Source organism: Solanum lycopersicum, chromosome 5, assembly GCF_036512215.1.
Source record: "Solanum lycopersicum chromosome 5, SLM_r2.1".
In the NCBI taxonomy this organism is placed as follows: domain Eukaryota; kingdom Viridiplantae; phylum Streptophyta; class Magnoliopsida; order Solanales; family Solanaceae; genus Solanum; species Solanum lycopersicum.
This window is the reverse complement of record NC_090804.1, coordinates 33,446,739-33,471,349: the sequence shown is the minus strand read 5'-3', so window position 1 is coordinate 33,471,349 and position 24,611 is coordinate 33,446,739. Positions and strand designations below refer to the sequence as shown.

The window sequence follows — 24,611 nt, the reverse complement described above, 5'->3', positions numbered from 1 at the left end:
CACGTGGGTCCTTTTTTGAGAGACACATATTTTTTTTTTGTCTTTGTGGGAGACAACTGGCCTCCACATTCATTTTCACCTGCACTCCCCCAAATACACCTCCATTTTTCTTTAATTTCTCTCTTTCTCTCACTACTAAGCCATATCTTTTCTCTCCATGGTTGATTCATTCCTATGCTCCGTGGTTGAAGTTGATGGATGCTACAATGAGAGTATGTAATTCGCTTAAAATAAGGATAATGTCCCTAAAAATTTAGTATCGTTCTCATTGTCATCTGTTTATATGCCTCTTACCCTTTAAAGTTTCTTGAATTTGGTATTTATCAGGATTATGAATGGACTATTCAAAGTTACTGCATGTGAGTATCTCGCAAATTCTTGCTTATATTTTGTTCCCTTATTTAGAAAGGAGAGTTGGAGAGGACTAACACAGCATCAGATAATTGTACCAAAAGTAACATCAATTGTACTATAAATTTGAATTCATTTTATTTCTTTATTTTCTTAGTAAACCACGTGGGTCCTTTTTTGAGAGACACATATTTTTTTTTTGTCTTTGTGGGAGACAACTGGCCTCCACATTCATTTTCACCTGCACTCCCCCAAATACTCCTCCATTTTTCTTTAATTTCTCTCTTTCTTTCACTACTAAGCCATATCTTTTCTCTCCATGGTTGATTCATTCCTATGCTCCGTGGTTGAAGTTGATGGATGCTACAATGAGAGTATGTAATTCGCTTAAAATAAGGATAATGTCCCTAATAATTTAGTATCGTTCTCATTGTCATCTGTTTATATGCCTCTTACCCTTTAAAGTTTCTTGAATTTGATATTTATCAGGATTATGAATGAACTATTCAAAGTTACTGCATGTGAGTATCTCACAAATTCTTGCTTATATTTTGTTCGAAAGTTCCTAAATTAACTCATGTTATATCTGTTCATATCTTTGTTAAAAAGGTTGATTATGTTTTCTGGTCAAGGTATAATTCTGAATTTCTCTAGAAATAGAACCTTTGATTTATTTTTCTTATAGACTTCTTTATGTATCTTCATTTGAGTCTTTTTTCTTATTTTCTTTCAATCAGAGTCTATCAGTTACTAATTAAATGGATGATACATCTATTTTTTTAGTTTATTTTTTCATCATGCTTGTTTGATAATTCCTGATAGGAAATTGATTGTTTGTTCAATCACTTCTTATGAATCAATTTCATGTTAGATATGCCTAAGTTAACTAAAAAAGTTTATGTTTCTTTTTCCTTTTTTTTAAACACAGAAGTTCTATAACTCGGTCCTCGCATAGCATTCACCAATCCAAGAGCTATATTATTTAGCACTACTAGACAATATTAGTAAGTAATATCGTTTAATTAAACTTAGAATCGATTTTGTGTGTGCCTTTTAGGCTCATACCCATTTGGGGTTTGAGTATCTTTATTTTTGTATGTGAAGAAATTGTCGACTTTATTCAATATTTCTATGAATTTCTACAAGTCCTATATAGATGTGACATGCAATTCGTTTTCCATTTAGCACTTTCACTGGATTTCAAACATAAAAATTGTTGATTTCCCTGCATTCTACTATGCTATCTTGGGGTTTGCAGGGAAGTAAAACTACTGAAAAACTTCAGTTGTTAGTTGTTGCGTGTTTATTCCGTGATGTCAATATGGGGAAAAAATGTTCTTTCGATATGGATTTGAAGGTTACTAGAATATTTTAGCAGGTCTTATGCTCTCTTTATTTTTTATATTTCCTTCAATCTAAAGTTTGTACGCTAAATATGTTTGTGTCCTTTATCACTTTAAATAAGTGTATATTTTGGTTATATAATGACATAACATCTTGCTATTCTGTTACTTTCTTTCACGTTCTTAATCTACCCAAAACAAATAGTATGTTGTGTTTCACATGAGCTTTTGTCCATCTTTTGAGTAGCAAGGTAAATATGCATCTGTCAAACAACGATGTGCAAAAATAGAGACATTTTTTGAGATACTATAGATGATTTTTATCTTTTGTTGACAGTGAATTGATAGGTTCCCTGACAATAGGTTGATAAGACTTTTTACTGGACTATCAACAACTCTGGGCCAAAAAAACAATGTCAATCAACTTGGGAGCTCTATGCAATTAAAATGACCGTTGATCAAACACATGTAAAACTATAAAAGCCAAATTAAGAAATCACGAAAATTAAGGTGTGGAAAAAGACATAAATATGAAGCTGAAGATGTAAATGGCAAAAAATTATCTGCTTCCATATTACAATTGATGTTACTTTTGGTACAATTATCTGATGTTTTGTTCGTCCTTTTGGTAGTTCACTTATAAATAAGAGTAATAATATAAGTTGCTTGTGGTACAACTTTCTTATGCTATGTTAGTCCTCTCCAACTCTCCCTACTAAATAAGGGATATATTATTTTAATTGTACTAATAGAAGATGTTGATAAGATGATTATATCAGTTTTGTTATTACTAGGATCTGTTTTGAATGTTAATAGAACTATACTATCATTTCAATATCTTAATAACTACTTCAATAGTTAATCGATTTTTGTAGAAAATGACTGGTACATAACGTATTGATTAGGATTTTGAGGTAATATCAATGGATGGAAACATAACTGTTACATGACATGTTTGTCCTAGAATCAAGATTCAAAGAGGCGCATTTTGCTCATCGTGCGTTATGAGCTAGAGCTATGTATGAATGGATTGGTTTTATGGACCTAGCTGAGTTATTCCACTTGCCTACTGGTATGTCTATAAGCGACATTTTAAGAAACCAATCAAAGAGTGCTAATAGCAAAGTTTCTTGGTTGTAGGTGTCATGTCATAGGACCATTCAGTTACAAATATGTACATATGTATATATCTCTCGACTACTATAGAAATAGAAGAAATTATAGAAGCGGAAAAATAGAATTGAGCAGATATAGCCAGTTAAAGTGCAACAGAACTGAAACAGAGATTGCTCATGTTCTTGAAAGTTCAACCGCAAACTAAAGCACCTAAGATCATCTTAAATTTTCTAGCTTGAGGCCAACATAAGCTTTCATTATGCTAACAATAATGGCTATCATTTAGGAATAGACTTTTCTGAATGTGGACAAATTTATACCTTAAACAATCTTATAACTGCATTATGTCTTGTTTGTTGCAGGGTATCTTTTTAGGTGTTGGCAAACCCTATTATATTTTTTCACTTCTAAGTTTAATTTCTCCACAAGTCTTCTTCCAGGTAATGCATTATCGTGGTAACAGAGCCACACAATTCTATCTATTCACCTGAGAGTTCAACTTTTTATACACTGATGTAGAAAGAAATAATAGTAATTTGATTCGGAAAGTGTAGATCAGTTGCTTGATAAAAGAGGTAATGAAATCAGCATATGACTTGGTTTTCTGCAAGGAAAATGTGATCTAATATGTAGGTACCTAAGTCTTCCTATGTACTAGAACTTTAAACGTCGGAAATGTAAACCATAAGTCAAGTCTTTCAATGGAGCTCTTAATTTGGTTTTCTCAAACTAATACCAATTCTATCTCATTTCAGGTTAGTGCATAACCATGTCATATACTTGGTCTCTTGGTTACTGCTTTAGCAACTAGCCATTAGTATTCACGTGGTGCTTTCATGATATAGAGGAGGTGCATTTCCCCCCATGGAGATATACTCTATATATCACCAAGCTGCATAGATCAAACAAAATTCTTTCTAGATTAAGACGAAAAATTTAATTTATGCAGATTTTGTATGATGGTTTATGCAAATTAAGAAACTGTGATTTGTTTTTGCAGGCAAAGCACACGGTAACTGGTGAAGATAGGAGTTAAGGAGAGAGAACACAATCCCAAATTGCCTTTTCTTACCACGCAAAAACAGGGGGCAATAACATTTATTTAGAGATGAGTATTAGAAAAGACTATCTGTAACTGTAATGTTTTATTGTTGGGATGATCTTAGGCACTTATTATAATTCAATTTAAAGAATCCTGATTAGGAGCATATTATAATTTGTACATAAACTATTAATTATTGATTAGGCACATATTAGAAATATATATATATATATATATATATATATATATATATATATATATATATATATATATATATATATATATATATATATATATAGAGAGAGAGAGAGAGAGAGAGAGAGAGAGAGAGAGAGAGAGAGAGAGAGAGAGAGAGAGAGGAGAGAGATCATTTCTTTCTTACATGGACATGAGAATGTTACTTTGTTATCCATATTAGTGAAAAGTGATTCTACTAAATGTAGTAAACTATTTAAGTTGTATTGTTACCGTATAAAAAAAATATCGAAATCAAACATGTTGGGCCCGTGCTTAGCACGGGCCATGACTGATCTAGTGTATATATATATATATATATATATATATATATATATATATATATATACTAAAAGTGGGTTTAAAAGCAGTTGAAATTTGAAATACCATTTTACCCCTACACTAGATTAAAGTATTATAAATGGAGAGTTTATGTGTTCAAAGGGGGATTGTTTACTCTTCTGGATTTCAATGGAAGTTCATTGCATATATTTAATATACTTGAAATTGTTCTCTTTTATTTGTTTTGTCCCTTTGAAACTCCAAATAATTTAAAACTTTAAGATATATTTTGGTATTCTTCTACTTTTATCTATATAAATTCATTTTTTTGTGTCATGAAACTCACATACTAAATGATCCTTTTAATTTTATTGTTAAAATAGTGAAGCCAACAACATCTAAAGTACATGATATATCTACCTTAGCTTGATTATATATCAGTTCACGAAAATAAAATGATTTTTCAATTTGATTCGTTCTTCAGTTTGACTCGATGGTTAACACTTTTGAATTTTTATTGGATACGAGAGAAGGTGTTGACAAAAACTTGGAAAATTATTTACTGATTTGGTATTTCCTTTTTCATTTATATAATGTTATTATTAGGGTCTTAAGAATGATGCATAATTGTTATTTTTTTTCTTATGTTTATTTTTTTTATCTTTGTCTATTAGTCCTCTTTAATTTAATTTTATATTAATTATTATCATAACATTTATTTATGATTTTTCCATTTTAGTTCTCATTACACACATACTTTCATCAAACTGTAATCATCCTAACGAATTTATAACATATTGCATGCCACATTTCTAGAAACTAGTATCAATGATCATTTTGCCCTTAACAAATTAAAATATAACTAAACAATATTAATGAACTACATTTTATTTCAATTAATTTAAAAGTTGAAAAGATTTTATGACTTAATTAGTAAATTTGAAGGGGTGCATGAAAAATGAAAGACTATTATCAGTTATGTGTGATATTTTGCAGGGTTACATTACTATTAATAGGCGTATATCCTCCATTGTATGAAATTCAAATGGATACATCACAACCATGATAAACATACACTCATATTTAATTGAGAAAGTGTCACTTGTAATAAGGAGATATTATTTAGCTAGAGGAATGGAAAAGAAACTATTGCTATCCCAAAAGCTACTAAGTTGGAGGAGGAAAATACAATGTAAATAGCCTGAATGTGGCACCAAAGAGGGATAAGCATATGAGAATTGTGCAATAATGTTGATGTTTTGTACAATATGTTTAACTATAAATTAAGATTTTTCTCTCCAACATTTTTTACATTTATTTCTATCAAATTTGTAAGTAAATTATATTGTCATTATTAGCAAAATTAAAGTGATTTTTTCGTAAATCGTTATGAGTTATCTATTTTTTTTACTGGTCTTGATTGCCAAATAACAATTAACTTTAGTATATAAAGGCTGCTAGTTATTATTTAAGCTTGTTTGTAGCTTATATATGCCAATTATTTTAAATTCTTTACGATACAAATATAATTTAATCGACTTATAAAAAAGTAAAATGTTTGAATAAACAATTGAGTAAAGTAGTTGTTATATGACGTATGTTCATTTTTCTCTGTCACTTTGTAAAAAAAATTCATCTATTTCTTACAATAATGAATGTATATATGTAAATGCAAAATAAGATTGTTATTGTGTTAATGAGCGTCATCATGTGTATTGATAATATTCCAATCATGATCATAGATATTCAAATTTATTCAAACTATGAATTAAGATTTTTCTCTCTTTAACATTTTTTTACATTTATTTTTATCAAATTTGTAAGTAAAATTATAATATAATTATTAACAAAATTAAATGTTTTTTTTTGTGAATTGCTATGAGTTATAAATTTTTTTGTTACTATCTTGATGGTCAAATAATGATTAACTTTAGTAAATAAAGGTTGTTCGATTATTTGTAGATTAAGGTTGTTCGTTTTTATTAAAGTTTGTTTACAACTTATTTGCTGACCACTTTGTAATTTTTACCAAAAGAAATTAAGAACACAATGAAAGTATTTTAGTACTTAGAGTCAAAGGTAGAAATTCAAACAAGGCATCAAGGCAAAAATTAAAATTACAAAAAGGTATTTGAGAGTTTTCATGGGACAAAAGCTTCTTCTTTTTGAACCATATGAATAGGATCACCATTAATTATTTTCATAACTCAAATATAGAACTTAAAAATATCCATATGAATTTTTAAACTTATAAACTCAATGATATATGGATATACGTGCAAAGTGTGTGCCTAGAAACTAGTTTAATATATATCTAAACGGATAACATCAATACTCATTTTTTTTAATTTTTTTTAGTCAGAGTTAAGTTATTTTAACTTTTAGTTTGTGACTTTACTTGATTATTCTTGAAGTCAAGTCATGGACCATATGGATATAGTAGGGAAATTTTCATACACGACAAATTAAAGAGAAAGAACATAATTAGCTTTCATAGCTACAATTTACCTAATTGTACTTTATATGTATAGTTTTATTTGTTATGGGACCAATAAGTGATAGTCATTTGGCAATTCCACCAATCGTTCTGTATCTTCAACCATCAAAGAGAATGAGAATAACCTCAACCTCATGGACGCATGTGAGATGGTTTTAAACACAAACTGTCTACACACCTCCACAAAATTTCGAAGGTGTTCATGGCAGTCCTCATGAGCTAAACATCCCAAACATTCCTCTTAATTGGAACAATTGTAGCTACAATCCATATACATGAAACACTGTCCTCCCGACTATGGGAGGTATCCAGATGGCTCCCGTAGTTTGAACAATATTGACGTGCATATCATGCGATCATTGGATCACCCATGCCATTTTGACTGTAGTGACTATCATTTCATTACCATGGTCATTCATTGTATTAGACCTGCAAATCAACCAACAACAACCCAAAACAATAAATTACTACAACTAAGTAAATTTACAATAATTTCTCAAATAAAATTCTCAACCACCAGTATCCGGCAGCGACACCATTTTTTTAACACTAAAATGTACTTGATAAACTATTAAAAGAGACATTGTTCATAATCATTAAAAGTACCTAACTAAGAGTCGAAATTGTGACTTTTTTCTCTCTAAGTAAATGTACCACTCATCATGTCTTTGATGAGGTGTTACAAGGTGGTTATTATCACGCCTGTACTCATAAGTTTCTTGAATTTATTGTATATCAAGAAATCTCATGTGGCAGGGTATGAGTTTTTTCTCTTTTAAATAAGGAGGTTTTCACGTAAGCATTTGTGTTCTTAACTTTAATCATTTACTGTTTTTGCTATTATTAATACAATCAAGGGACCTAATCTTTTAATTCATGATGGATTCATAGAAGTCAACAAATATAAAGTCTGTCATTTCATGGAGAATTAAGTGGACTTTTTTAAGATAAAATTTTACGTCCTCGGTGTTGCAAATTTTTATTTCTTCCAAGATATATATATAGAACAAGCAGAGGGGATGATATCCTAAATTCTCCATTAATAAGCATTAATATACCACCTTGAATACATGCCATGTACAACAAAAGCTAAAGAAAGACAAATCATAGATAGTGGATCAGAATTTATTTTTTCTTTGCAGACGTCTTAGAGAGGGCATTTAAATGATATCAATAGTGTACATACTAGCTGCATCTTTTGGCAAATCTTTCGGATAAAAAACCAAGACGTCCTTGCTATATAAATAAGATTTATCTAGTACGTCTTTCCACTTGATTCGCCTCTATGAAGCAATGTCGAACTTCCTGCAAATTCATTCTTCTTGTCTCTATAATAGTATCCCGCAGTTTCCAGGCCATTTGAGATTTATCCTTAATCATATTGGCTATAACAAAGGAATCTCATTCTAAAGTGAAGTCTGGATAGCCATTTTCCACGCACAATTTTGCTCCAAAATAGGCTGCTTTGGCCTCTTCTATATTGCTCGTACCTTTCCCAATATCTTTTGCGAAGGCTAGTATTAAATTGACCATTTATCCCTTATAATACCACCTACTCCAATCAATCCTTCAGAGTTGCAACTGCAATTAATAGTGATAAGAGGCTCTCCTCATGATGTTTTGATGATTCCTCAAAAGTGCAGGGACCCGGTCCTCTATAGAGTATGAAGAAAACCTGTCTCATCTGCGAAAGTACAGACAAATATAGAAAGTTGTCTACGTCAAGGAGGTTGGTGAGGAGTAGAGTACTTCTCCAATCAAAATCGACTAGATTGTTTTGTTTGATGGACAACAAATCTTTATGATATATATCAAACAAAACACAACATATTACTTATTCATCCAAATAGGGAAAATACTTTCTAGCATCAAGAACAACAAGATATTGATCAAAACACTTTCAGTTCTTCTTGTTATTTGTTGTTTTTATATTGGCTTGTGATTGCTCTCAAATTGTAGGATTCGTTCAAAATGTATCAAACCTTGGGTGTTTCATTGTAAGTGCTTGGGTTACGGGTAACTTAGGTTCTTACTGAGCAGTGTTGTATCTGCTCATGCTCAGCTAAGTAATAGGGTGTATTGCTTAGTGAAGAAACTATAGGGTTTGTCTCTTGTTTTGTAATCAACTTTTACTTATTCTTGTTTGAAGATTAGTGAAAGTGGTTTATTGAAAAGTCCTGTTGAGAATAGGTCACAATTTTACTCCCTTGAGCATGGAGGTTTTCACATAAAAGTAATTGTCTTTTTTACTTTTTGTCTGTGTTCTTCACTTACTGTGTATTAGTTTACGGGGACCAGGTCCCATTTAAGATAAGTTGACGCATACATTCCAATAATTGGTATCAGAACTTTATTTTTCACTATGGTTAACACCAAGAAAAGAAAGATCCCGAAGGAATGATTGCTCCATCAAATCTGTAGGAAGGATAATCATCCACCAGACCACCTTGTTTCAATGGTAAATAATATGGGTGGTGGAAAAATCGAATGCATGACTACATTAATGCAGACGAATCAGAATTATGGGATGTTATCCTGGATATTCCTTATGTTCCGTTGAAGGAGGTGTAGAATGGAATTATCACGACCTTCGTGGTTAAGACCAGAAAGGAGTTTACTCAGGTTGATAGTAAAAAGTATGAAAAGAACTACAAGGCAAAAAAAATCCTAATCTGTGGTATTGGTGCTAATGAGTATAACAAAATCTTAGCTTGTGAATTGGCAAAGGAGATATGGGATTGTCTTCAAACTACTCATAAAGGAACAAAGAGGGTGAAGGAATCAAAGGTGGACATGCTTACTACTCAATATGAAAACTTTGTGAGGAAGGATGGTGAGACCATTTTTGAATTGAATTCTCATTTCATTGCCATAACAAATGAGCTCAGAGGTTTGTGAGAACCTAGCAGGTTCGAAAAATCCTTAAGGTTCTTCCTAAATCTTGGGAAAGCAAAATGAATGCAATCACGGAGGCAAAAGATCTGATGACCCTGCCTATGGACGAGCTTCTAGGAAATCTGCAGACTTATGAGCTAAATAGGACGCAAGGAGGAACGAGAAAGGAGTCAAAGAAAGAAAAGAACATTGCACTAAAATCCCCTCAAAGTGAGATGACAGAAGAAGAGGCTGAGATGGTGTACGTGACAAAGAGGTTTCAAAAGATCATCAAAAAATATGAAGGATTTCAAAATAAAGGGTCAACTAGCAGAGTAGCAATAACAAATGACCTTTGTCACAAATGTGGCAAGCCTAGTCATTTTATGAGAGAATGCCTAAGTCAAAAGCAGGAATATCTTGAAGTTAGATATCCAAAGATGGTCTTGGTCCCAAACAACTTTCAAAGGAAAGCACATGCTGATCAGGTTGTAAAAAGGGCCTTTGTTGTCTAGGGTGATGATTTGAGTGAGTCAGAGGAAGAAGAAAAAGATCGTGACGATGTATCAATGATGGCCATTGAAGATGAGGTAACTCTATTTGAATTAAAAGATGATCTTGGTAATATATCGTCTGGAAGTGTGAGGAAATGTGTTGCTCTTCTAATTGACTCTGTTGATAAGCGATATACTGAAAACTTAATGTTGACTGAAAAATTAAGTTTGTTTGATAATGAAAATGTAGATTTTCTAACACAGATTTCTGAAATGAGTAGAAGAATAGCGATTTTGCAGTCTCACAAAAAATTTGATGAAGAAGAGCCTAGTATGTAATGACCCGCGAGGTTATTTTTGGAAGTTGAATTATTCGTATAACTTGAGTTAATTTATTTATGATGGATTATAAATAATGAAATTAATAGATAATTATGGACTAAAGTGATCTTTTATTTAAGACCCTATACTATTAGGGTCATATATTAAAAGAATAAGTTAGTGTATTTTGTCAGTTTTTAATAAACTATTAATTGATAAAACAAGGGGAGGCAGAAACCTACCTAAGCCGACGCACACGAGAGGTTTTCTTTGATCTTCAGGTAACAATCCATGGTACTTTGACGTAATTGTTTTTAGTTTGTCAATTATGTGTGATAAATGTGATATGATATGAATTCATGATCTGGGTTTATTGAGAAATTAAGGTACCTTTCTAGTGCAATGTGGGCCAGCCGTAAATGAGGATATTGGAGGCCATGTGAAGGCTATTATTAATTTGCATTAGAGAAACAATGAAAATTGTATAAAACAATAAATTAAGTGCTAGAATTATTGAGTGAAAAATTAGTAGTAATAATTTTTATGTGGCTAACTGGTATGTGCATGTTTCTGGGAAACTAAGAGAAAGAATTGAGAATATTTGGATTGGCCATAACGAGCCAATGATTGGTAATAATGAGCGAATCATTGGACATAATGAGCCAACCATTGGCTGGAAAAAAATAAAAATTGTTAAACAGAAGAAAAAAAATAATAATAATAGGGGTCAATTTTTCATTAGCATTATTCTAATTAAATTAGTAGTGCAAATTTTATATTTAGGTCATTTTACTGTGAATTTAATTTTGATAGGTAGGCATGGATAATTAAATATTATATGTAAGGTGTTGAGTGAATGTCATTCGAATTATGATTGTGGAAAAGAAATAAGAGAAATTTAATCTTAGGCTTGAAACTTGAAAAAAATATTATGGTAGAGGAAATTTTATTTGACATTGGAGTTCCAAAACACATACGGGAATAACAATGCAACGTTTTTTAACAGTCCAAAACCTAATCTTTTTATTGTGTCCAGCTTTTGTTGAGGCAACTCTTGGAATGAACGTGATAGAACCATTCTTCAACACTCCGAGAGGAACAATGCACAACGCCATATCACCCTCAAATAATTTCTCCGCAGTAATCACCTTCACACTATCTCTACAATAACAAATGTCATACACTGTTTTTTCAAAACTAATAGGCACATTTTCCGCCAGTGCATGAACTAATCCTTCATTTCCACCAGGCAAGAATATGTGATCCCCTTCTGTATCCTAGGGGTCATCTTTGTCCCTAAATGATAAGGAAAGATTTGAAAGCAAACCCGCATTTTCATATTCCATATTTTCCAGATGTCAATTAAACAAGCTAATCTCCTCATAATTCATCACAACACTAAAATCCTTTCGCAAAGTCTCCAATGCCTCTCCAGATAATTATTGCCTGACCTTACTTGCCTTGTCCAAAAGTTTATTACAAGCAACCTTCACTTTTTTATCCAAATACTCGTCTACGGGCTTTCCGTCAACAAGATAGAGTGAACATTGGTCTATCGACGTATGAAGTGTATACGACAATTGTCGAGCGAACAGACCAAGTGGATTCCCTAATATACCTGTCAAAACACTCCCTTCTAAGTCAGCACCTGCTACTTTATTGCCTCCTTCCATCTTTTTCGTAAACACCTTTCCACCTGCACGCTTTCATCCCTCCAGAACAATTACCTCAAACCCAAATAACATTAGTTGCCTTGCAACACAAGCCCAACAAGACCTGCCCCGATAATAATCACTCTTCCCGTACTTGGCCTAGTTGGAATCTTGTCCTTAATTACCAGCGCCACCCAAAATTAACATATCCGTATGATAACAAGTAATTATATGCAGAATCTAATAACTCACTACATCGTTCAAGTATAACATCAACAAACATATCCTTTGACAGCCAAATTGACGCATTTTCACGCATAATGTGATTTCTAATCAATATATAGTTATACTGATCTATCCCGCCAACTACACTAACAACCCAGCTTCAATTTCTTCAACCTTTAACAAGTCGGACAGAAATCCATCCGCTAACGCAACTAAAGCCTCAGAATTGACTCTTTGTTTATACAAATAATGTCATCTGAAACAAGTTTCTTTCTTCAATTCCAACTTTTAACCACTTTAGAATCAACATTTCTATTAGCAAACTTAGAACTTTTCACTCGAGCTTTGTTAATATTCCTGACGAAGATAAAGACACCAATGCAGATTGTTCCTCGTTAGTATTACCGAGAAAATCATTGGATACCTGATTTAAACACTGTTTACTTTGTGATCTACCTCCTGTTCTATTCATGGCAGGAGATGGAAAGGATTTAGGATCAAACCCGATTTAGGGGTAGGGTTAGAATTTGGAACTGAACTGAACTTGAAAGTGAAATTTTTGGGTTCAAGTTAGGCAAATGAATTGGGAATTGGAGAGGAATTTTGTTGATCCAAATTCGAGCATTGGTGATAAGTTTGGGGTTGGTGTCCCTGGTTCTACTTCTACCCATCTAAATCTTAATGTTGAAGGAATAATATTGGCTGATGGTAGCACCATTCATAGTTCAAATACTTTTGAATATAGCAACATGCTCTTCGTCATTTGGCACGAGTCATGGTGGTTGGTAAAATACGTTATGGTGGGAGCAGAAACTTTATATTTCTTGGCTCTTCCATGGTAATTATCTTTATGCCATTTTTCTCTTTCCCCAATTAAATCTTACAGCTTTTGAGCTTCTATATACTTTCTTTTGTATGATTGTGTTCTAATAGCTCATCTTAAAACCACCTAGATTTATATATTAGAGATCTTTTTGTCACAGATGTGCTCGAGCAGTTGCGTTAGGCCAAGTAGGTGTGCAGGTTCAGATTTTGTTGGTCGATTTCCAAGAATTTCTCAGATGATAAAAGCTTCAGTCCTATGTTTGATTGCTTCCATATCAAGCTTTAACATTCTGCTCAACTACTCAAGATGACGGAGAACTTTCTGCATCTGCATAACGTCTATATTTGCTGATATCGTCAAAGGATCTTTATCCTCATTGTGTAAGTGAACTTGAAGTATTACTCAGAATGATCGGTTGAACAAGCATTTATGTTGCTGGGATCTTTGGTCTATCGGAAAGCATCACACTATCAGAAAACCAGCTTGTCAAGTTCCTTGAATCTGTTCAAGAGTTTTAAGGTCAAAATTCCCGTAGATGAATATATTGATGTTAACTTAGTGCTATTAGCGCCCGTGTTTTGTAAATTACAGTGAGATTTTTGTTAATTCTAATTGAAATGGCACAAATACAGTATATAAGTCTCACTGTTTGTGTTTGTGTTTGTATGTGTGATCAACTGTACATGTATGCATGTGTTTTTATCGCTGAAGCTGGATTAACTGTATGTGTATGCATGTATTTTGAAAGCAGAAGTTTGATATATGTGGAAACTGTGCCTAAGTAGTGTCAATTATTCAGTGCCATTTCTTTGTCAACTAAGTTACTATTTTTTGCCTGCAGTGAATGCTCACAAAACCGTGTTGCTCAAAATTGTCATGAGATTCAGGATTGAAACCAACAACAGTCGCAGAAGCTTCCATCCCTGGAAGAAGGAATCGATTGATGATGTGGTAATTCCTATAGAGTCATACCATATGCATGATCCTTTTGGCACGCAAATTAAGCATGAGACAGAACTCCAGCAGATGTAGAACTTTGCATCCAAGCTGACAGTGGATCAGGTTTGTCTTGTATAACTAATGAACTCCAGTTCTCTCTTTCCATCTTAACTTAATACTAATCTGAAGCATCACTATTCTCTGCATTCAAGCTGTCAAGTGAAGCAACTTCCTTGTACAATATTTTCAATTAGAAATCTGAAGCATCACTATTCTCTGCACCCAGGAACAAAAAGCTAATCAAGGCACTACGATGGTGAGGTGTTTAACTCCAGAAAATTGCAAGAGGATGAGGTCATGGCAGCTTTGAAGTATGTATGTAGGCTGATATCTCACAAGTATAAGCCTGTGATGAGGCTAGACATTGTTCTCCCTGAAAGTAAAGAGAGTTGTCTAGTCGCGTAAGGTTCCTTTACTAGCTGTTCTACATAGGTTACGTACATTGTGTTTGCTTTATAAAGATGTATAGTAGTCTGGAAATGTAGCTTTCATTATATTGCTCATTTGAGTGACTAACTATTGAGGCTGCAGTCTTTGTTTTGCCTCTTTAATATGAGGATCAGGGTTCCCCTTTCAACTAATAAAAGTTCAACACAATTATTATATTGTTAGATTGAAGCTTCCTCTTTCCATCCTTTGAACACGTATAATAATCTCTCGTTTCTACTTTTCATGTTCTAGAACAAAGATCCATCAAAATGTGGTACATGTAAAATCTCGTCCAAACAAAAAGAATCGTTCAAGTTCAAAGCTACATCAAGCCTGCTTCTCAGGACAAAATTCGATCATGGGACATGGTTTCACTTACCTACACACAGACGTCTTGTAAAACATCAACAGTTTTGCTTGACAACAACAACGTTCATCGTTGTTGACCTCTGGTGAAAGAGCTGTTATCTGCTGGTAACGTTGTGTCATCATTAGAACAGGTCACAGATGGCTCATCATTCTTGGCTGGTTTAGATTCTACGGCATCCGTATGAGGCCATTTGAAGCTACTAGCTTTTTATTTTGCTGACCTGAACAATTGAAATATAATCAGCATTGCCCTCACCATCTTGTTCTTGACCTGTTTTTCGACCCCAAGTAGCAGGATTCCACGAGATAGTTCTTCCTACACGATAACTTGAACTTGGCCTTCTTATAGATCCATTTCTAGACACAACAGCTAGAGAATGTCTGAGAGTTTTCATCAACTTCGTTAGCAATTGAGAATCCAAGCTCTTTCATTGACCTGACCATGACGATAGAATCATCTGAAGCTGCTGTGTGCCAAGTCACTTGACGAGATTTTCCCTCAATTTTTCTAGTGAGATTGATGAGGTTTGGCACTTCAGTGTGGGTATGCTGTTGAACATAGAAAAGCCCCGATGAGGGCTCGTTTGCAATGAACTTTATCATGTCATCAACAACTCGGTTATCTCTACAAAGCCATCCAATGTTGAAACACATGCATTTTCTTGATGACGAAATGTTCTCCATCACTGGTAGTGTGAGAAAACAAATTAGATAGAGTTCTCAATAAACTATCCGCAAGTTCTAAAATCGAAAATCTCTTCTGTATGTTAACAATGGGAAGAAGTTGGAACTCAGCATAACATAGTAAACAACAACATACTCGGTGTAATCCGACAAGAATCGAGGTAAATACATTATGTACAAAATCGTGTGTTGTGTAATAGTATCAGGTAGTCCTTATCATTTTTAAAGGCAACAAATTGCTATTCTAAGGTCCCACATTCAAACCTGCACCAAATGAACTAAGTCTAGTATTTTAAGTGGAGAAGGATAGAAGGGCAGACCCTTCATACCCCGGCTTCGAGGGCTGTGGTTAGTCCAAAGTGTCATTTTCAGATGGATTTCCGACCTTTAAAAATTTACCTGAACATATATAATGTCTCTACAGATAGAAAATTTGAATTTGATACTGTGTGTAATGCACAATCTGAAAAAACAAACATGCTGTCATTAGTTGCATGAATTCTTTCAAATAAACTACAGATATCACATTCAGGCATAGGGGTCACAAAGTTGTATTAACATTTTTTATTAATTTATTCACAACTCAAAATTCTCAATCCTCCTCAAGTGTATCTTTGAATACAAAGACACTAAAAGGCTTACTTTCAATAGTCTATATATTTGCATTATCTTTTTCATAATACATGTAAACTTAGAAAAAATGTCCTAAAACATAGAAATGAATTAACAAAAACTAAAGCCAGATTTTCTCATCTATCATGCAAAAAGGATCAATATTACTCCTCCTTATACATTTCGTACAAAACTAATCTTGTGTTTCTGAAGTGGCTCATATAGGTGGACGTCCAATCACATGTGACATTGACATTTTTCTCAAGATGGACACCACATAGCATGCCATCTCACTGCCCCCAACCCTCAATTTCTCCAAAATCCAAAATATTGAACGCGATGTAAATGAGAATTGGTAACGTAAAGACATAAAATTTAAATCATCCTAGTTAGAGAAACGCACCACTAGCCCTTGAATCATGAAAAATCTTATGAGAAAAAAATCAATGGAGGAACATATTAGAACCCATATTGATTTATCAATAAAATAATCATGTTTGTTCATATTTTTTGTGATTGCATTTATTTTCTATCTCCTTTAAAATTTGTTGCATACACAAGTGTACATGGTTGCAAAAATAATGCAATGTCTCTTTCAGGATAGGTTTGTCCAACCCAAATGACTTATGATAAAATTATATTCAATTCAACTAAATTCATAAATTGAAGACATTGTTTTCATGAAACTCATCTTTTCTATCTATACTACAATTGCAAAAAATGAAAGCTCAAAATTAGCTAAGAATGAACAACTTCAATTTTGGTATTTAAACTATATAGGGCCTAGCTCTACGGCTGCAATATGTTCGGAATTCATGTACACATTTTTTTTTATGATTACTTACATTCATCAAATTACTTATTTTTAGGTTTGATATTATGATCATTATCTCTCGATCTCTAATCACCTACGTTAATTGAATACCTAACTACATCTATGAGTGAGGATACGCAAACGTAACCGTGGAGCATTTATTTTTCATCCTATCTCTAATGGAATTGCAGTGTTCGTTTGGCTGCTAACCCTAAACATGAATATAAACAAGTGATATGCAAGAATAATCATACTCCCTGTATTCTTTGGTCTATCTACCTAGTCATCTCTCGAGTTCAACAATAGACAATGAATTTATCTAAATGATAGTCAATCATGAAATACTAACAAGAATACAAGATTAAATTTTATGATAACCAAATTAATCCATAGAAATCGATGTTCAACAATTAGTAAGATATTTAGTCACTCATCATATCATATCATCATCATCATATCATATAATATAATATATATATTTACTAGTAAATGGGCCGGCGCTTCGCGCGGTTAGACTATTCTTCTTTAAAATTTATTAGAATCGTACTTTTCTTGTATGTTGATGTTATAGTATTTTTATATAATTTTTTAAAGAATATAGAGGTTATTCAATTCTAGTACACCATTTATTATATTAAAAGAAAGGCAAAATTAAAAATCATAACACTAATCGTAACACTGTTTTCGTTAGTATAAGATTATAAATTACATTCAAAATATTAAATACTTTATATATATATATATATATATATATACACACACACACATGTGTGTATAACTAATGTGTTTATCAAGAGCAAAGGTTCCATAATTATATGATATACCATAGGTAATATGTAGTCATTGTGTGTTTGAAAATTAAAATGCAATCTTCTAAAATAAAATTTTTATATGAAATATAGTTATGATAGTGTCTTGTAATTGAAGTTGTGCACAAATAAAACATTAAAAATCCATAAAAAGTATGAAAAAGAAGTAAGGGATAATCGGGTAAAAGTTTTAAAAAAATACTTTGGTGTGAGAGAATAGTCATCATTTTGTGTGATATAATTATAATTAATTGCTAGTTTTAATTCTATCATTTGACTTTCTATTTTTTTACTCCTATTAATGTTAACATTATTACGATAACAAAAAAATCATATAAATCTTTAGGCTTTATCTCTTGGAGAAGAAAATATTTCTTTGAAACAATATTGTAAATAAATGTATTCTGTAAAAAGTTATTTGTGAAGCTGTATAGTTGGATTTACAAATAGTTTGTACTAACAAATACTTATAACAATCATATATTATTATAAGTTAGAAGATTTTAAGTTTAAAGTTAGATTACGAAAATACCCTTCACCAATTTTTTAAATTAAAAAATCTTTTACTAATTTTTAAAATTAAATCAATAATGACAAATAACTAGACCAAATACATGATTAGATGTTACAACTTATCATTTTCCATTTCTAAATGAATTTGATTGTTAAAATTTTTTAGCTTCTACCATTAAACACATTCATGCACAAACCTTTCATGTACTTAATTTCTCCCTTTATAAATTGAATAAAAAATATTAATCCACCACACTTTGTTTTCATCATCTAATAGTTCTTTTAAGGAGTAATTTTTTCATTGGTCACTATTTTTCTTATTGAACAAGAAGTCCTTGAACTCTCCTTGGGCCTGTTGATCGGCTTGGAATTCCATATCTCTAAAGAGTAACTGCTAGCGCGCAACAGCTTAACTTGACGTAGATTTGTGCCTTCGTTCATTTTTATTTTCATGGTTGTTGGAGAAACACATAATCTAGTAGTTCTTGTAATATCTTTTTTATTAGTCACTATTTTTCTTATTGGTTTGTGTCCTTCATTCACTTTATTTTTTATTTTTAATGATTGTTGGAGTATTTATGTCCCAAGAAATTTCAACCTTGGGGCTTAGTTCTAGACTTAAAAGTTGTTCATCATTCACCAAAAAAATTATTGATATTTAAGTTTTAGGAAAAAGTAAACACTAAAAAAAGTTTTATTTTATATGCACAAAAAGACATATAGGAGTACGTCAGACAATGTTGAACAATTTTATATGTTGGGCCTATATAAATTATTACAGTAATAGAGGTCAAACGTGCAAGGCACGTTTCCAGAACTAGTAACTTTACAAAAACATAAACAACAAAGTTTAAAACCTGTAGTAAAAACAACAATTAATATTATAACCATAAATTAATGACTATATAAAAATTTATACCAGAATATGTAACAAAAGAATGAAAAAAATTTGAGCCCAATGAATGTAAAGTGTGTCCTTGTTAGTGAGTCACTCAACAGTAGGAAAATACACAACTATTTAATTATTCATAAAAGAAGTTTTGGATCAAATATTTAACTGTGCAGAAGAAGAATTAAGAATTTTTGTTATTTTAAAATGAAAGGGAACCCCTCTATTTATAACCAACAAAGGGTAGTGTGAACAAATGCTAATTGTGCCTTACTGAAAAAGGTCATAACTCTTCTAAACTGTCACAACTCTTTGAAAAAGTTAATGTAACACCCAAAGCCAAAACAGACCAAAAAATAGCTTTTTAGAAAAAAATCTGCAGGTGCTACCAACGGTGGCATCGAGGGACCGTATCCTGAACCACGATCCATCGTGCACAACCGTCGATGGGATCAGAACCTTCCAAAAATATCAGCCTAGAAAAAAAATTAGTGAAGTCTTTGACGACGGACGAACTTACGCTCCGTAGGTCAGACGATGGTCCGTAGTCTGTGACCGTCGATCAAGACTCCAATCAAACACTCTCTGACAAGAACTACAGATGACCAGCACAGTCCGTACGTGTAAATTTGCAGATAGTTAAGGGAAAATATAGTTGGGTCAACTTCAAATGGTCATATCTCTTAGTACAAACTGAATTATGTCTCCCATAACCTACCCATAGATAGATAATTCAATTATCTTTCCATAGCCACCTACATTTCTAAAATAAGACCTCCGAGTAACAAGTTATGCCCATTTTGGTAAAGGCCTGTCGAACAGGCCCTCACGAAGGGGCGTCGGGCAGACGACGGACCGTCAATCCTGGCCGTCGTTTGGACTGACAGCAACTTTCCCAGGTGTCTTTTTCACCTTTATCACTCCATTTAAACCCTAAGCTACATCGTTTTAACCCTAACTCATCATATTTTAGTCAGTTTAAGCCTAGATACATAACTAAAACATATTAAAGTCAAATTATTAAATCAAAACCTAGAAAATTAGAAGCAAGAGAGGAGAAAAAGCTCAAAAACCCTAGTTCAAGAATACCACAAGCTCCAGCAGTTCTAGCCTCAAAACTTAAGTATTTTTCATCACCAGGTATGTGGGATTTCACTAGTGGGTTCCTTTCACCCATTGGGTCCCTAGTTTTCAGTCTGATTCTTGATTCACATATTATGATTAAACTTAGGGTTTCTAGAACTTTGTTAGAACTTCATGAATTTATTACATATATGTTCCAAATCAGATTATCATATTATTACTTTGATTATTGCATGAATTTCAGAACCCTAGCTTTTTATTTCTTTAGTTCCTGAATTATACATGCTAGGTCAGATATTTCAGACACTTCAGATATACATGCCTCAGTTATAAATGCATAATTACTTGATTAATTGTTTCATTCTCAATTTGCATGTTCAGTTTCGAGCTATCTAGTACTTACAGAAATTTAGACATAAACAATAAATTTACAAAATTCATTGGGAGTAGCATAATACCAAGTTGGACTAGGGTTTAGCGTACCCAAATAGTCCCAAAACTACTAGCCAAGTAAGTTGTGAGTCTCCTCTATGGGCAGTCAGTTTAGTGGTCACCCCAACATGCCTTTATACCTTTGGCAGGGTATATTGGGTCCTCTCGATGGGCCGTATACATCGGATACCATATTTAGATCATGTGGTTTTATTAACGGTTATTAGTAGCTCCACAGATCAGTCAAACTCTATACATTGACCATTTATCAGTATATTAATTATTCAGTTTTAGCATGTTATAAATTGGTCATTGCATCTAGTTAGCTCAGAATTCAATTTATCATGTCAGATTATTGTACTTGCTTTTATACTTGTTCAGTTATGTTTTATTTTAGCTTTACTCTATACTACATGCTCAGTACCTTTCAAGTACTGAAGCATACGTGCACTACATCTTCTCGTGTTGTAGGTTCAGGTTCTCAGCATCCAGATCACGCATAGATCAATTTCCCGATCTTTAGTTCAGTAGATTCACTGGTGAGTCCTCATTCTCCGAGGACAACAGTCATCAGTTTCATTTCAGTCTTTAGACATTTAGTTCCAGTTTTGCTAGATTTAGCTGGGGCTTGTCCTAGTATTTCTATTCCAGTTTAGAGGCTTATTTCAGACATAGTTAGATTCAACATAGTATTGAGTTAATATTTCTTTTGTATTACACTCATTCTTTTCAAATATCTCAGTTATAGAATATGGGTATTCCCCATCTTCTCATATTAAGTATGATTTAGCTTCCGCAACAGTTTACTATCTTTAATATGCTCATGATTATGCCAGTACGGTTAGCTTGGGATTACTTGTGGTCCTAGGTTCCGTTTCCGTGTATCAAGGGTAGCTCGGGGCATGAAAAACTTGGTATTAGAGAACTAGGTTCAAGGGTCCTAGTATGTCTGAAAAAGCCGCGCTAAGTAGAGTCCTTTTCATGGGTGTGAAGTGCACCACATCTAATGATATTGAGGCTATGAAATGTTTTAGGAAAAACTTCACCTTCTTGTTACTCTTATCGTGTGTGAGGTATGATTTTATTCCATTCTAACTCGACGTTGAGCGCTTAAGATCATGCCTTCTCGTAGAGCTTAGACACGTAATGCTAACACAGTTCCTCTAATACCGGATAAGGAAGTTCAAATGCAGAATTTCAGAAATCCAATTTAGCTTTTGGTTAAGAGTATGACCAACCAGAACAATCAGTAGCTTCTAATTCCTATTAATAGAATTGATCGATCAATGACAGCCAAAGTTTGTGATTTTGTAAGGATGAATCCGTCTAAGTTTTTAGGGTCGCATGTTGGTATAGACCCACATAAGTTCATTGATGAAGTTAAAAAAATATTTTGTGTGATGTTAGTAACTGGTAGTGATAGGTGAGATTGGCATCCTACAAATTCAAGGATGTGACTCACATGTGGTTCACTTAGTGGAAAGACAATAGAGATGACTTTGCCTTTTGTAACTTAGTGTAGAAGTCCAATTCAATGTCATTGCAAAAACTCTCTCAGAACTTTTCTCAGTCTCTACTCCAGTTGGTGTCACAACTATAGCTAGACGGGTATACAAAAATTGCCCTGTCACAATCTCTCGGAAAGTCACCTCAGTAGATCTAGTAGAGTTAGATATGGTAGACTTCGATGTCATTCTAGGCATGGATTGGTTATACTCATGTTATGCCTCAGTCGATTGTAGAACTAGGATTGTTCTTTTTCAGTTTCCAGAAGAACCAATTTTAGAATGGAAGGGTAGTAGCTTAGCGCTTATGGGTCGATTTATTTCTTACCTTAAGGCCAGAAATATGATATCTAAGGGTTATATCTATCATCTAGTTTGGGTTAAGGATTCTAGCCTTGAAACCCCAACTCTTGAGTCAATTCCAGTAGTCTGTGAATTTCCAGAAGATCTTGCCGGTGTCCCTCTCGAAAAGGAAATCGACTTTGAAATTTATCTCCTTCCAGATACCCAGCCTATTTATATTCCTCCTTACAAAATGGGTACAGCAGAGCTTAAGGAATTGAAAGAGCAATTGAAAGACCTTCTAGATAAGGGTTTCATCAGACCTAGTATTTCACCATGGGGTGCACCAATATTGTTCGTAAAGAAGAAAGATGGTTCTCTCAGAATGTGCATTTACTATATAGTTGAACAAGGTCACAATCAAGAATAAGTATACCATCCCCAAGATTGATGATTTGTTTGACCAACTTCAGGGTGCTAGTCATTTCTCAAAGATAGAATTCAGATCGGGTTATCATCAACTTATAGTCAGATATAGTGACATTCCGAAAATAGCCTTCAGAACTCGGTATGGTCATCATGAATTTGTAGTTATGTCGTTTGTTCTAACCAATGCTCCTACAACTTTCATGGATTTGATGAACAGAGTGTTCAAACAGTACTTAGACTTGTTCGCTATCGTCTTCATTGATGATATCCTCATTTACTCTAGGAGTGAGGAAGAACATGCAAGTCATTTGAGATTTGTTCTGCAGACTCTCAAATATCTCCAGTTATTCTCTAAGTTTAGTAAATGTGAGTTTTGGTTGCAATCCGTTGCTTTCCTTGGTCACATTGTATCTAGCGAAGGGATCCGCGTAGATTCATAGAAGATAGAAGCAGTGAAACAATAGCCCAAACCTACATATGCTACAAATATCAAAGGTTTCTTAGGTCTAGCAGGTTATTACAGAAGGTTCGTGGAAGGATTTTCATCCATAGCCTCACCATTGACTAGGTTTACTCAAAAGATGGCCAAGTTCCAATGGTCAGATAATTGTGAGAAAAGCTTCGTAGAATTGATAACTAGATTGACTACATCTCCTGTCTTGACTCTACTAGAGGGTTGAGATAGTTATGTGATCTATTGCGATGCATCCAGAGTTGGACTTGGTTGTGTATTGATGCAAAGAGAAAAGGTTATAGCTTATGTCTCTAGACAACTTAAGGTGCATGATAAGAACTATCCAACTCATGACCTCAAGCTTGCAGCAGTGGTGTTTTCACTAAAGATATGAAGTCATTACTTGAATGGTGTTCATGTAGATGTGTTCACCGATCATAACAACTTTCAGTATGTGTTCACCCAAAAAGAGTTGAATCTTCATCAGAGGAGATGGCTTGAGTTCCTTAAGAATTATGATATGAGTGTGCATTATCATCATGGAAAGGCGAATTCATTAGCCGATGCTCTTAGTAGATTATCTATGAGTAGTGCAGCCCATGTTGAGGAAGAAAGAAAGGAGCTAGTGAAGGATGTTCACAAGCTTGCTCGCTTGGGAGTTCTCCTTATGAGCATATTAGACAACGGTGTAACAGTTCAGAATGGGGCATAATCGTCTTTGGTAGTGAAGGTTAAGGAAAAGCAAAACAGTGATCCGATCTTGCTTGAACTAAAAGGTGCAGTCCACAATTAGAGAGTGGGGTTTTGTCCCAAGGGGGAGATTGTGTACTTCGCTACCAAGGTAGATTGTGTGCTCCTGATGTGGGCGAGTCGAGGCAGCATATTCTTGCAGAAGCTCATAACTCCAGGTATTTTATTCATACAGGTGCCACTAAGATGTACCGCGATCTGCGAAAAGTCTATTAGTAGAATGGAATGAAGAGGGATAGAGCAGACTTTGTGAGTAAGTACCCCAATTACCAGCAAGTCAAGGTAGAACATTAGAAACCAG

The 24,611-nt window shown here is 33.5% G+C and overlaps 2 long non-coding RNA genes and 2 pseudogenes across 9 annotated transcripts; 2 read left to right on the top strand and 2 right to left on the bottom strand.

The window, feature by feature from the left end:
* The first annotated feature begins 365 nt into the window (after positions 1-365).
* LOC104647415 (uncharacterized) lies at positions 366-4,018 on the top strand. 8 transcript variants are annotated; one of them, XR_003246921.2, is made up of 7 exons: positions 366-725; positions 841-872; positions 1,280-1,355; positions 3,173-3,250; positions 3,365-3,439; positions 3,566-3,660; positions 3,811-4,018. It is a non-coding gene; the product is annotated as an uncharacterized lncRNA (long non-coding RNA). The 8 variants fall into 8 exon arrangements; XR_003246920.2 differs by lacking the exon at positions 3,365-3,439 and adding an exon at positions 2,600-2,766; XR_003246923.2 differs by adding an exon at positions 1,610-1,729 and having other exon boundaries at positions 3,365-3,660.
* A 6,675-nt stretch (positions 4,019-10,693) lies between these two features.
* Positions 10,694-14,320, top strand: LOC138348575 (uncharacterized). Its single transcript, XR_011221311.1, has 3 exons — positions 10,694-10,835; positions 13,415-13,776; positions 14,099-14,320. It is a non-coding gene; the product is annotated as an uncharacterized lncRNA (long non-coding RNA).
* Positions 11,174-12,903, bottom strand: LOC101268574 (protein FLOWERING LOCUS D-like; annotated as a pseudogene).
* A 416-nt stretch (positions 14,321-14,736) lies between the features above and the next one.
* On the bottom strand, positions 14,737-22,584 carry LOC109120281 (uncharacterized; annotated as a pseudogene).
* Between the last annotated feature and the right edge of the window lie 2,027 nt (positions 22,585-24,611).